At 48.2% G+C, this 12,465-nt stretch overlaps 1 protein-coding gene across 7 annotated transcripts in view; it reads left to right on the top strand.

The window, feature by feature from the left end:
* Positions 1 to 12,465, top strand: part of OGDHL (oxoglutarate dehydrogenase L) — a 99,596-nt gene that overhangs the window by 31,606 nt on the left and 55,525 nt on the right. The gene's annotated exons all lie outside the window — the stretch shown is intronic.

Genomic DNA, 12,465 nt, shown 5'->3' with positions numbered 1-12,465 from the left:
ATCTGGTTGAGGTATTTGATCCTTTGCATCAGGCTAGTAGCCCAGTGACTCCCAATTCAGATTAACTGCATCTTCAGGATTTCCTTTAGGTAGGGAGAATCTCTAGGAGATGGAGCCAATGGATTCTCCTGTTAGATGTTAATTTTATGGCATGATTAATGTGTTAAATGTGCCATAATGGCAACATAGTACAAGTTAAGCCACTTTGTGGTACCATAAAATGGCAAACCAGCCACAAAGGTGTTCCACATATATATAACGTTTTTGTGACTTTTTATAGGATCTTAAATAGAAAGGGCATGCTAGATCTTCAGCACGATGCATAGATTGTAAGGGGCTGGAAGGGACCTCGCAAGATCGGGTCCAGCTCCCCTGCACTAGGCAGGAAAGACAACTGGGGTCAGGTGACCCCCAGTGAGGTGACCATCCAGTTTCCTCTGGAAGATTTCCAGGGTAGGTGATTGCACCACCTCTGGAGGGAGTTTATTCCACAGTCTGGATACCATAACTGTGAAGAAGTTTTTCCTAGTGTTAATCCTGAAATGGTCTTCCAGGAGTTTGTGGCCATTACTCCTGGTTTTCCCTAAGGATACCCTGGTGAACAGTTGTTCACCGATCCCTTGATGTATTCCACTAATATAGTGGTAAACTGCTACCAGGTCCCCTCTCAGCCTTCTCTTTTTTAGGCTTAAGAGACCCAAGTCCCTCAGCCTTTCCTTGTATGGCTTGCCTTGCAAGTCTCTGATCATGTGGGTGGCCCTTCTCTGGACTCTCTCAAACTTTTCCACACCGTTGTTGAAGTGCAGCACCCAGAACCCACTTCCTTGGTTTTGCTTGAGATGCATTAGTTGATGCATGCCAGAGTATTGTTTGCCTTCCTGGCTACAACATCACACTGATGGCTCATGTTCATATTATGCTCTATTATTACCCTTAGGTCCCTTCCAGTCGTGGTGCTAGTAAGTTTGGTACCACCAAGACTGTATGTATGTTGGAGATGGTTTGTCCCCAGATGGAGCACTTTACACTTCTCAATGTTGACTTCATCTGGTTCTGATCCACCCAACTTGCCAGCCTGTCTAGGTCCACCTGTATCTGCAGCCTATTTTCAAGCATGATCACGCTCTCCCATAACTTGGTGTCACCTGCAAACTTGGTCAGTGAGCTCTTCACCCCCACATCCAAACCATTGATAAAGATGTTGAAAAGCACTGGACCAAGCATGGACCCCTGAGGGACACCGCTGGCCACTTCTCGCCAGGACGATGCAGATCTGTTCATTGGAACTCTCTCCTACTCCTCAGCCAGATTCCTACCCACCTAACTGTTGAGCAGTTAAGCCTGCAATCCTCCAATTTTCCAGTGAGAACATCATGGGATACCAGATCAAAGGCCTTTAGAAAGTCTAGGTATACAATGTTGACCTCTTATCCAGGTGACAAGTTACCTGGTTATAGAAGGAGTTGAGATTGGTAAGACAAGACCTGCCTGCAACAAAGCCATGCTAGCTGTCATTCAGAATCCTACCTTTTGCAAGCATATCACATGTAGACTCCTTGATGAATTTTTCCAGGATTTTTCCTGGGATAGAAGTTAGGCTAATTGGCCTATTGTTGCCCAGGTCCTGTCTCCTCCCCTTCTTGAAGATGGGCACAACATTAACCCTCTTCCAGTCTTTAGGGACCTCCCCCGAGCACCATAAGTTTTGGAAGAGTTTCACCAGAGGTCCCGTGATGACTTCAACCAGCTCCTTCAGCACTCTTGGATGAATTTCATCTGGTCCTGCTGACTTATAAATGTCTAACTTTTCTAACTGATCACGCATGAACTCAATGTCAACAGTAGGAAGCCAGTCATTCCCACCACGCCCATTCTGAACCTTATCTGGTATGATTTTCCCCTTAGTCTAGTGAAATACCAAACCAAAGTACTCATTCAGGAATTCAGCTTTCTCCTGAGTGTTGGTAACCAGCTGTCCTGAGTTGTTAAGCATTGGCCCCATGCTTCCATTTGTTTTACTCCTGTTCCCCATATACCTAAAGAAGGATTTCTTATTGTCCTTGATTTCTGTTGCTAGTTTAAATTCAGTCACTGCCTTAGCCTTTGTAATCTGCTCCCTGCAAGTGCAGGCCATTGTTGTATGGTCCTCCTTGGGTACTGTCCCAAGCTTCCATTGTTTCTTTGCCTCTTTCTTCTTTTTAAAGAGGACCATGATATCCCTATTAAACCAAGAGGGCTTACCAGTCCTTCTGCTACCTTTCCTTTGCATGGGAATGGACTTCTATTGGGCTCTGAGGATCATGTCCTTGAGGAATGTCCACTTTTCATGCATTCCTTTCACCGTTGGTCCCTGGGCCCGCAGTGCTTCCCCTACTATTGCCCTGAGCCTGTTGAAATTCACTTTTTTGAAGTCCAAAACTTCAACCCTCCTATCTGATTTGCCTGTCTTGCGACGGACAAGGAATGCGATGGTTTTGTGGTCACTGTCGCCCAGGCTACCCTCTATGTTCAGGTCACTCACCAGGTAGTTTCCTTTGGCCAAGACCAAGTCTAGGAGAGCATTTCCTCTAGTGGGCCTGTGAACTTCCTAAGTCAGGTAGAGCTCTTTGATACAAGATAGGTGTTAGGGCTGGAAGGGACCTCGAAGATCATCAAGTCCAGCCCCCTGCCCCAGGGGCAGGAAATCAGCTAGGGTGAAAGGATCCCAGCAAGATAAGCATCCAAACGTTTCTTGAAAGAGTCCAGAGTAGATGCCTGCACCACTTCTGCTATTCCAGGTCTTGGGGGCTCAGATAATAAAGACATTTTTTCTTATGTCCAGCCTGAAATGGTCTTGGAGGAGTTTATGACTGTTAGTCCTTGTTTTACCTTGGGGTGCTCTGGTGAACAGATATTCTCCCAGATCCTGATGTACACCCCTTATGTACTTGCAGGCAGCCACCAGGTCCCCCCTGAGCCTGTGCTTTTCCAGGCTGAAGAGTCCCATGGCTCTCTTCCTAAGGCCTATTCTCTTGCCCTCTGATCATGCACTTGGCTCTCCTCTGGGTTCTCTCAAGCTTCTTGACATCCTTCTTGAATTCAGGAGCCCAGAATTGGATGCAGTACTTCAGCTGCGGCCTCACCAAGGCCAAGTACAGTGGGAGAATGACATCCTGAGATTTACTTGAGAAGCATCTAGGGATGCAAGCCAGAGTTTGGTTAGCTTTACCAGCTGCAACATCACATTGGTGGCTCATGTTCATCTTGTGGTCAGTCATGATCCCCAAGTCTCTTTCAGCAGTGGTGCTAGCAAGCATAGCACTGCCGAGCCTATAAGCATGCTGCGGGGTTTTTTTCCCCCCTCGAGGTAGAGTACCTTACATTTATTGGTATTGAACGATTTAGCCGAGTGTTCCTCCCAGGAGATGTCTGGATAATTGAGGTCACCCATGACGACCATGTTGCATGCGTCCATGGCCTCTGTCAGTTCTTGAGAGAACTCCAGATCGTGCTCCTCCCCCTGGTTTGGTGGTCTGTAGTATACACCTACAGTTAGGTCTCTCTCACTGTGATCCTGATAATCAGCTGATTATCAGCCTGGCAGGAGAGGCAGCTCTGGCTCTGGAGACCCAGTCCCTAAGCTGACAATCAGCTGATTGTTGTTGTGGGGACCAGGGTAGCACAGGGTCTTGAACTGGGCCAGAGCTGCCTGGGTGTCTACCAGCGCCTGGCAGGGGAAGCCAGTGAGATTCCCTTGTTCAGCAAGTTCAAAGCCTGCACGCAGGGCTTCCAAGTGCTTAGCTCTGATCATGTCAAGTAGGGGAGTGGGGAACTGATCAACTACCCCTGTTTGGCACTTCCAGAATCATGTGCCAACCCAATTGGCTGCAACTCGCTGAGCAGGGTTGCAGGGCACCCGGCTTTGATCTTGCCAAACAGAGGGAGCCAATCAGTTTATCCTACCTGTAACTTGCACACTGGTACCTTTGATAGCCCCTGCAGGGCTTCACTATGTAGAGCTTTCAACTTGCCAATGCAGGTGGAGCCTAGGATCATGATCTCGGGCTTCACATGCATTGGCAAGTTGAAAGGGATCAATTGATACTATGATCTTTCAAACTATGTATTCTGTCATGTATGTGTAGCAAGGCAGGATGTGAAATTGTCAGGATCCAAGTTCAGATCCCATTGCACCATCAAATTACTATCTGCCAGGAGCCCTACTGTCAGGTATAGGTGGCATGACTAGGATATTCCTGTTTTTTCTTTTTTTTTTTTTTTTTTCTTGCATCCAGAATGGTTCCATGAGTCGCATGTAACTAGCACAGCTTGCAGGATGCACGAAGTTGTGCCAAGAGAGGGCTGGATTAGGGGAAACATAAAGGTGACTTAATCATTTTTATACATTATGCTGTAAACCAGAGGGGCCAGATCAGGCCCTCAGCAGACTCAATTTCCCACCAACCTATGTCTGTCACTGTGGCCAGTTTCCATGGAGACCCCAGCAGTGGCAGGGCCATGGCAGCGTGGGGCCAGGGTTTCCATTGAGACCAGTCCCAGCAGTGCTGGCAGGGTGCACAGCTGGGTGGGGAGCTGCTCCAGGGCTGGGATCTTGCAGTGGTGACGGTGTGTTCCACAGCTGGGGCAGAGCTGCGCACACCCTGGGCAGGGCCATGCAGGCAGCAGACTGTGGCTCTGCCCTGGCTCTGAACCACACTGTCACTAGTGCAAGATCCCAGCCCTGGAGAAGCTCCCTGCCCAACCATGCACTCTGCCAGCACTGCTGGGGGCAGCCTCCATGGAAACCCTGGTCCTGTGCTGTCATGGTGCCACTGCTACTGGGGTCTCCATGGAAACCAGAAGCAGCGATGTGTGTAGAGGCTGCTGGGGAATGGAGTCTGGCTGTCAGCCAGATCCGCCATTTTGCCCATCCCTGCTCTAAATAGTGCCAAATAGTATTCTGTAATGGCACTGTGTCTCTTTGGCTTCTCTGTATGCAAAACAAATTAGAGAGCTATTACTGTCATAGACCAAGTATCCCCTTCTCTGTTGCTCACTGTCAGCATCCATGTTGGCCATCTCTGCAGAGACATCATAGGGCCTGATGACTGACCTATTCTCTTCTCCTTAAAATGAGACTTATTGTCACAGTGTCAGTTCACATGATGTAGCTGTTCACCTGGAATCTTGTGTAAATCCTTGTAGAGATAAGATGTTGTTGTTGTTCATCCTTTGAATTCAAAGATGACCATGACATCAGTGTTTGGTTTGGTTTCTTTGGCAAGTGGGTGCCTGATCAGGCCAACTTGTGCTTTGAATGGTCCGTCTCAGGCTGAGCAAGAGATGCCACTGTGTTGCTTAATCAACAGGGGATATGCTGCTGTTGTTAGATTTACCATATTTGTGCTTCTGCTCTGCCTCAGCAGTTTTCCTTCACTGGTAGACTGTAGCCCAGTATGGATGAGACTTTGCTAGGTGAAATGGTCATAAAGGAGATTTTCACAAGACTTCAGGTCAATGTTGAAACATTTCAAGGATGACTTGAGGGAGTCCTTGAAATATTTCTTCTGGACTCCCCGAGAGCACTTTCCCTCTTTTAGCTGACCATAGAAGATCTTGTTTGGCAGTCACTCATCTGACATCCTGGTGATGTGGCCTGCCCATCTCATCTGTGACTTCATCAGTAGTGTGGATGCTTGGAATGCCTGCGTGCGCGAGAACCTCAGTGTCCGGGACATTGGAACCTGAGAGAGAGAATGTCAGGAATGTCCTACTGGTTCAGACAACAGATCCACCTGCTTTAGTATCCTGTATCTTACAGTGCCTGAATGTGGATGCTGAGGAGGAAAGTGTTTATACAGGGCCTTTCCTGACCGATCTGTTCCCCTGCCCCTCTTTCCTTACGGCTTCCAGCATTCGGAAGCTTGGGAAGTCTTACTTGAGAAATTGCAGCCCTGATTGTCGTATTTCTAAAATCCACTGATTGATCTATCTCACATTAATTTATCCAGTCCTCTTTTGAACTTGGATAAATTGTCAGATTCTGCACCAGTGGTACTTAACCTTTTTAGACTTGAGGCATCCCTGGATACACTTGAGGCACCTCTTGGAAAATGCCAGTTCCTGTTTTGATTTTTTTTTTTTTCCATTTCTTTTTTAACTATAGAAAAATAATAGAGCAGATTTTCTGTTGTAAAGAGCTCAAAAATCATAACAATAGATTTCTTATTCAAATTGCTGGGTTTATCTTGTCAATTATGCTTGCACATTTCACAGTGCCTGACATTGTATGGCATCCAACAGCACTCTTCAAGGAATCTAAAGGGGCCCCTGGTGCCATGGCACCCTGGTTGAGAATCACTGCTTTACACCATCTTATGACATTTGAGTTACACAAGTTAATTACATGCCATGTGAAAAAACTTTTTAAAAAAATCTGCTTCCTAATTTCATTGTGTATCCTCTTGGGTTAGTATACAGAGAGAGTTTCATAGTTGGTAGGGTCGGATGGGACCTCAACAGATCAGCAAGTCCGATCCCCTGCCATGGGCAGGAAAGAATGCTGGGGTCCAGTGACCCCAGCAAGGTGTCTATCTAGCTTCCTTTTGAAGGCCCCCAGGGTAGGAGTGAGCACCACTTCCCTTGGAAATTGGTTCCGGATCCTAGCCGCCCTGACTGTGAAGTAGTGCCTCCTGATATCTAGCCTGAATCTACTTTCCATCAACTTATGGCCGTTGTTATTCCCAATAGTGCTACGGGGAACAGGGACTCTCCCATTGCCTGCTGGTCTCCCTTGACCAGTTTATAGATGGCCACTAGATCCCCCCTCAGCCTTCTCTTGTGGAGGCTGAACAGATTCAGGTCTCGTAGCCTCTCCTCGTAGGGCCTGCCCTGCTGCCCCCTAATCATGCGAGTGGCCCTCCTTTGGACCCTCTCGATGTTGTCCACATCCCTCCTGAAGTGTGGCGCCCAGAACTGGACGCAGTACTCCAACTGTGGCCTGACCAATGCCATATAGAGGAGGAGGATCACCTCCTTGGACCTGCTCGTGATGCATCTGTGGATGCATGACACGATGCAGTTAACCTTCCTGACTGCATCTCCACATTGGCAGCCTGTGTTCATCTTGGAGTCTATAATGAGTCCAAGATCCTTTTCTGCCTCTGTGCTGATGAGAAGAGAGTTCCCCAGCCTGTAGATATGCTGCTGGTTCTTTCTCCTTAGGTGTAGCACCCTGCACTTGTCGGTATTGAATCCTATCTTATTCTCATCCGCCCACCCCTGTAACCCGTCCAGATCTAATTGCAGCCTGTCCCTCTCTTCTAGCTTGCCCACTTCTCCCTACATCTTAGTGTCATCTGTGAATTTTAAACACGGTGCTTTTCACCCCCTTGTCCAAGTCGCTGATGAAGATGTTGAACAGTGCGGGTCCAAGGACCGAGCCTTGGGAGACCCCACTGCCCGCATCCCTCCAGGTCGAAAATGACCCATCCACCAACACTCTCTGGGTGTGGCCCTCCAGCCAATTGGCAACCCATCTGACTGTGTAGGCATCGACACCACAATCCCCTAATTTTTTAACGAGAATGGGGTAAGAGAGTGTCGAAGGCCTTCCTAAAGTCCAGAAAGACTATGTCCACCATGACACCTGTGTCCAAGAATTTTGTGACCTGGTCATAGAAGGCCACCAGGTTGGTCTGACAGGCCCTGCCTCTAATGAACCCATGTTGGTTGCCCCTAAGCATACACTCCCCTGGTTGCCCCTCGCAGATTCATTCATAGATTCATAGATGTTAGGGTCGGAAAGGACCTCAGATGTTCACTTGGATAATTTTCTCAAAGAGCTTCCCAAGGACCAAGGTGAGACTAACAGGGCTATACTTTCCTGGGTCCTCCTTCCTCCGTTTTTTGAAAATGGGAACCACATTGGCCCTTTTCCAGTCCTCTGGCACCTTGCCAGAGCACCATGAGTGCTCGTAAAGCTGTGCCAGGGGTCCTGCAATGACCTCTGCTATTTCCCTCAGCACTCTGGGGTGGAGATCATCAGGACCTGCTGATTTGATCATGTCCAGTCCCACCAGAAGTTCCCTGACTAGGTCCTCTCTGACCCTGGGCCTGGCTGTGCCTCCCCTGGGACCATCGGGGATCCCTGTTGGGGGGATGATCTGGTCCCTGCTCAGAAAAATGGAGGCAAAGAAATTGTTAAATAGGTTAGCGACCACCAGATTTCAAAGCGTGTCCTGCAGAGGCCCCACGTTACCCGGAACCTTCTTTTTACCCCTATGTATTTAAAAAAGGACTTCTTGTTATGCTTGATCCGGGTTGCTAGTCCCGGTTCCATCTCCGCCTTGGCCTTCCTAACAGACCCCCTATAATCCCAAGCAACAGAGATATAGTCCTCCCTGGTGATGGCCTCTCCCTTCCATTGGGTGTACACATCCTTCTTAGCTTTGAGACGTTCCTGGATGCTTTTGGTGAGCCATGGGGGTTTTTGAGCATTCTTGCCCCCTTTGATCCATGTTGGGATTGCCACCCTTTGGGCTTGGAGGATCGTCTCCTTCAGGAAGGACCACTCTTCTTGGAATCCCAGCTCCCCACCCCTCTGGGACCTCGGTGCCTCCCCGACTAGTCTCCTTATCTCAGTGAAGTCCAGGGTTGCTGTCTTGCTGCAGGCCTTTGCCACCTTGCGCTGGATGGTGAATTCCAATAGGCGATGATCACTATCTCCCAGGTGGTCGAGCACCCGCAGTCCTCTCACCAGGTTGTCGGTTCTGGCCAAGACCAGGTCTAACAAGGCATTTCCCCTGGTGGGACTGTGCACCTCCTGGGTTAGATGGAGGTCCTGTAACATGGCTAGGAACTTACGTGAGTGGTCAGACCTGGCTGACTGCTCTTCCCAGCAAATGTCCGGATAGTTTAGGTCACCCATGGTGACCACATCCTTTGACTTAACTGCCTCCGTGAGCTGACCCGAGAATTCCCGGGCTAGCTCTTCTTCCTGGTTGGGTGGTCTGTAGTAGACCCCCACCATTAAGTCCCTTTCCCCCTAGTAAATAGTAAGTGCCCATTTACTTTTCCATGCAATTCTTGATTTTATTAGCCCCTTGTCATATGCCCTCTCAATTTTCATTTCTCTAAGCAGAAAAGTCCTAGCCTGTGTTAGCTTGTCACAATACTGAAGTCTCTCTATACCCCTGATCATTCTTGTTCCCCTGTTCTGTATCTTTTCTACCTTTTCTCTGTCCTTTCTGGAGGTGGGGGGGACCTGGACTGCATGCAGTTTAAGGTGAGCGCTCATCATTATGTATGTATATCTTGGTTCCCACCCATGCGCATCACTTTGCACTTCGACCCATTATATTCACTGTTGCTGTTTGTCCATACGTACATTTTTACAAGATTCTTCTATAATTTTTTCATTCAGCTTAGTTTATTAGCACCCTGAATAAGTTGGTATCATCCATTGGTGGATCTAGATTTGAAAAAGGGGGGGTGTAGGAGGAGTTGACTGGAGGTGTAAGGGGGTTGCTGTCACCCCCTCTCCCCCATACTCCCCTGAGCTGGCTGACTGGTGGTGGCAGCAGTTGCTGGGGACTTTTTTGAATTCCCAAAGCCAGGTATGACCTCCTCACTCCCTAGCTCTGGTCATTTTCTCCCCTCCAGCACTCAGCAGCATCTCCATTCCCTCCCATTTCTCACCTTCCCCTCTGCAGCAGAGTTTGCCTCTGGGTATAGGAAGTGGGGATTGACTGAACCAGGGTCAGGGGAAGTCTGAAGGCCACTCCTGCCCCACTCTAGCCAGGAGCTTCTGTGAGCAGATGCACAGAGAGCTGGGCTCAGCTGGGAACAGTAGCAATGGAGAGGAGACCCACCTCTTGCTCCCTGTTCCCTGCCTGATCATCAGGATCTGGGTTTTCCATTTGCTGTGGAAAAAATATGGATTTTCTTGTTTCATGGGAAAAACATGGGGAAACATGGGTTTCTCTTTGCAGTCTGGCAGTGTTCCAGCCTGTAGGGGGCTGCTTGGGGCTGGGGAGACTGGGATGCAGGGGTGCCACATGCATGCGCTCATGTGCACATTCTTGTGGCAGCCAGGGAGGGTGGTTAAGAGCAACTCCTGTAGCTACCTTTTATCGGGGGGAGGTGGGGCGGGGTGCACAGGTGAAGCAGTGGGTGGCCAGGGTGAGATGGAGGGGGTGGGGGGAGCATGTGCCCCCCAAGATTTCTGTGCCCGCAGTGGGGTGTGTGGCTGCAGCAGGGCCAGACCAGCCCTGGCCATATTTATGAATAATGTATTTATGAATATGTTAAACAGTAAATGCCCCAGCGTAGGCCCTTAGAGGATCCCACTGCTTACCTCCCTATCCTTTGTGAACACTGGCTGTTTAACCTAGTCTTTGCTTCCTGTCCTTTATCCTATTACTGATCCATGAATTACTCTTATCTCTGATGCCATGACAGCCTCATTTACGTAAGGACTTTTGGTGCAGAACTATTCTAAAAGTTTTTTGAAAGTCCAGATATACTGCATCAACCTGATCCACATGTTTGTTGCCCTCAAAGAACTGTAGTAGATTGGTGCATCACGTTTGTTTCCCTGGAGACAAGAATCAGCAACACACCTTGTGCTGTTGCGAATTGTCCCTGGGGAACACCTGTGCCCCACACCCTCTGGTGCACCAGGTTACCATGGATGGGGTAGGGAAAGCTGGGGCCAGCACTGGGCTGGCCCCAGAAGCCTTACTTGGGCTGCCTAGCAGCACTGAGAACAGCTGCATGGTTTGGGGTGCCACAGAACACATGGCTGAGCTCATCTGGAGTCTTTCCCAGCAAGTCCTGTTCATTCATGTGATGAACAGTTCTAGCAGTGGTGGTGGTGATAATACTAATGCCATTAAGTGTTGTTGTTGTTAGCTGTTGTTTCTTTTAGGTTCACCTGACTAGTCCCATGAATACCCTTTGGTGTCTGTTTTTAAAGATGGGTGTTACACTGGCTGTCCTTCAGTCCTCAAGCACAGAGGCTGTTTTTGAACTGATTTAGAGTGTGTTTAAGGGAATATGCTTCTTTATTAGTTTTCTTTTTGATCAAGGCTGTGGAGAGCTGTTAAAAAGAAACTCCAAGAAAACATACTGAAAGCATTGTTTCTATGGCTAGGTACAGACAGTCAAAAAGCCCGAGGCTGAATTGATTCAGTCTTTGCAAGTTAGTCTAAGATGCACAGATTAAATTGAAACAGACGTGAACAAACATTTATCTTTGATTCAAGAAATGCAGGCACATGCCTGTCAGGGCTCAGGCCAGAAGCTGGGGGGCACTAAAGCATGGCTCTCTGGCTGTATGTTCTTCCTCTTCCTGCTGCCCCTAAGGACTCTGGGATTTGCAGTCCAGAATTACAACAGCTGGATTCTGCAGGGTTTCTCATGACTTCCTCTTCCTGCTTCCAGGTGCCTCTGAGATTTGTAGTCCACAGTTGCAGCTGGCAGTAAGTTTGAGTGGGGGAAGAGGTGTTTAACTGCCTTTCCCTGGCTCCAGACACTGTAGACTGGGCTGCATCCCCAGCTGGGCTTGCTCTCCTAGTCAGCCAGCCCTCACTGCTCCAGCTAGGGAGCAAAGAGGGGAGAGGTCAGTCCTGCTGTCTGGAGCAGATAGCACAGACCAGCCCAGGGCTGGAAGCATGCTGAGGGACTGTGATTTAACTTGAGCTAGGACAGGGTCTTGGACAGAAGTTTCATAAACCAGTTTGACCCAAATCAGTTAAGTCTTGATACTACGTTTAACCAGGTTTATCTTTAAACCAGTTTCAGCCACTTTGAAACTGGTTTATGTGCACTGAACTTCTGTTCTGTTCCAGGTTTAAACCAGTTTCTGATCACTTAGACCAACTTATGTGTAACTTCTGTCTGTAGCCTATGTATTTTGTGTGAAATTTCAGGAGACAGCAGCATGCCATTTGTCTAATTTTAGGTTTTAATTAAGAGGAAATCCAGTCAGATACTTAAATCAGGTAAACATGGTGCTTGAGTGACAGATTGTTAAACAGTCCATCACCGTGAAGTTTCTTCATTTAAGAATTTGCACTACTACTTCAGCCTATGTATGCTAGGGAAGAACCCGTATTAGAGCATCTGGAGAAAGTCAGACATATCTTACCAAATTTTTCATGGATAATGTAGGGTGGGAGGAAGTATTTGCTGAATCAAAAGCGCTAAATTTGTTCCTGCACAAACCTGCCTCATCCTTTGTTTGGTTTTCTGGCTTGCTACTCAAAGGGACATTATCCTGGTTATGAATTTTATCTTCTAAAATGTATGTTTCTTTTGTGTGTTGCTAATATCAATTTAGGTTGCTAGGCCTCAGTCCCCCTGAATGTTGCTTGATCCCCACCCACTCCCCCAGCCCCCCATATAGCTGCCCCACCTGGCCCCAGCTCCTGGTTGTTTAATTTAAAAAAAAAAAAAAGCCCACACTCACTGGCTGCTGCAGCA

Source organism: Alligator mississippiensis, chromosome 6, assembly GCF_030867095.1.
Source record: "Alligator mississippiensis isolate rAllMis1 chromosome 6, rAllMis1, whole genome shotgun sequence".
Classification (NCBI taxonomy): Eukaryota; Metazoa; Chordata; order Crocodylia; family Alligatoridae; genus Alligator; species Alligator mississippiensis.
This window is presented reverse-complemented; position numbering and strand designations above follow the sequence as displayed.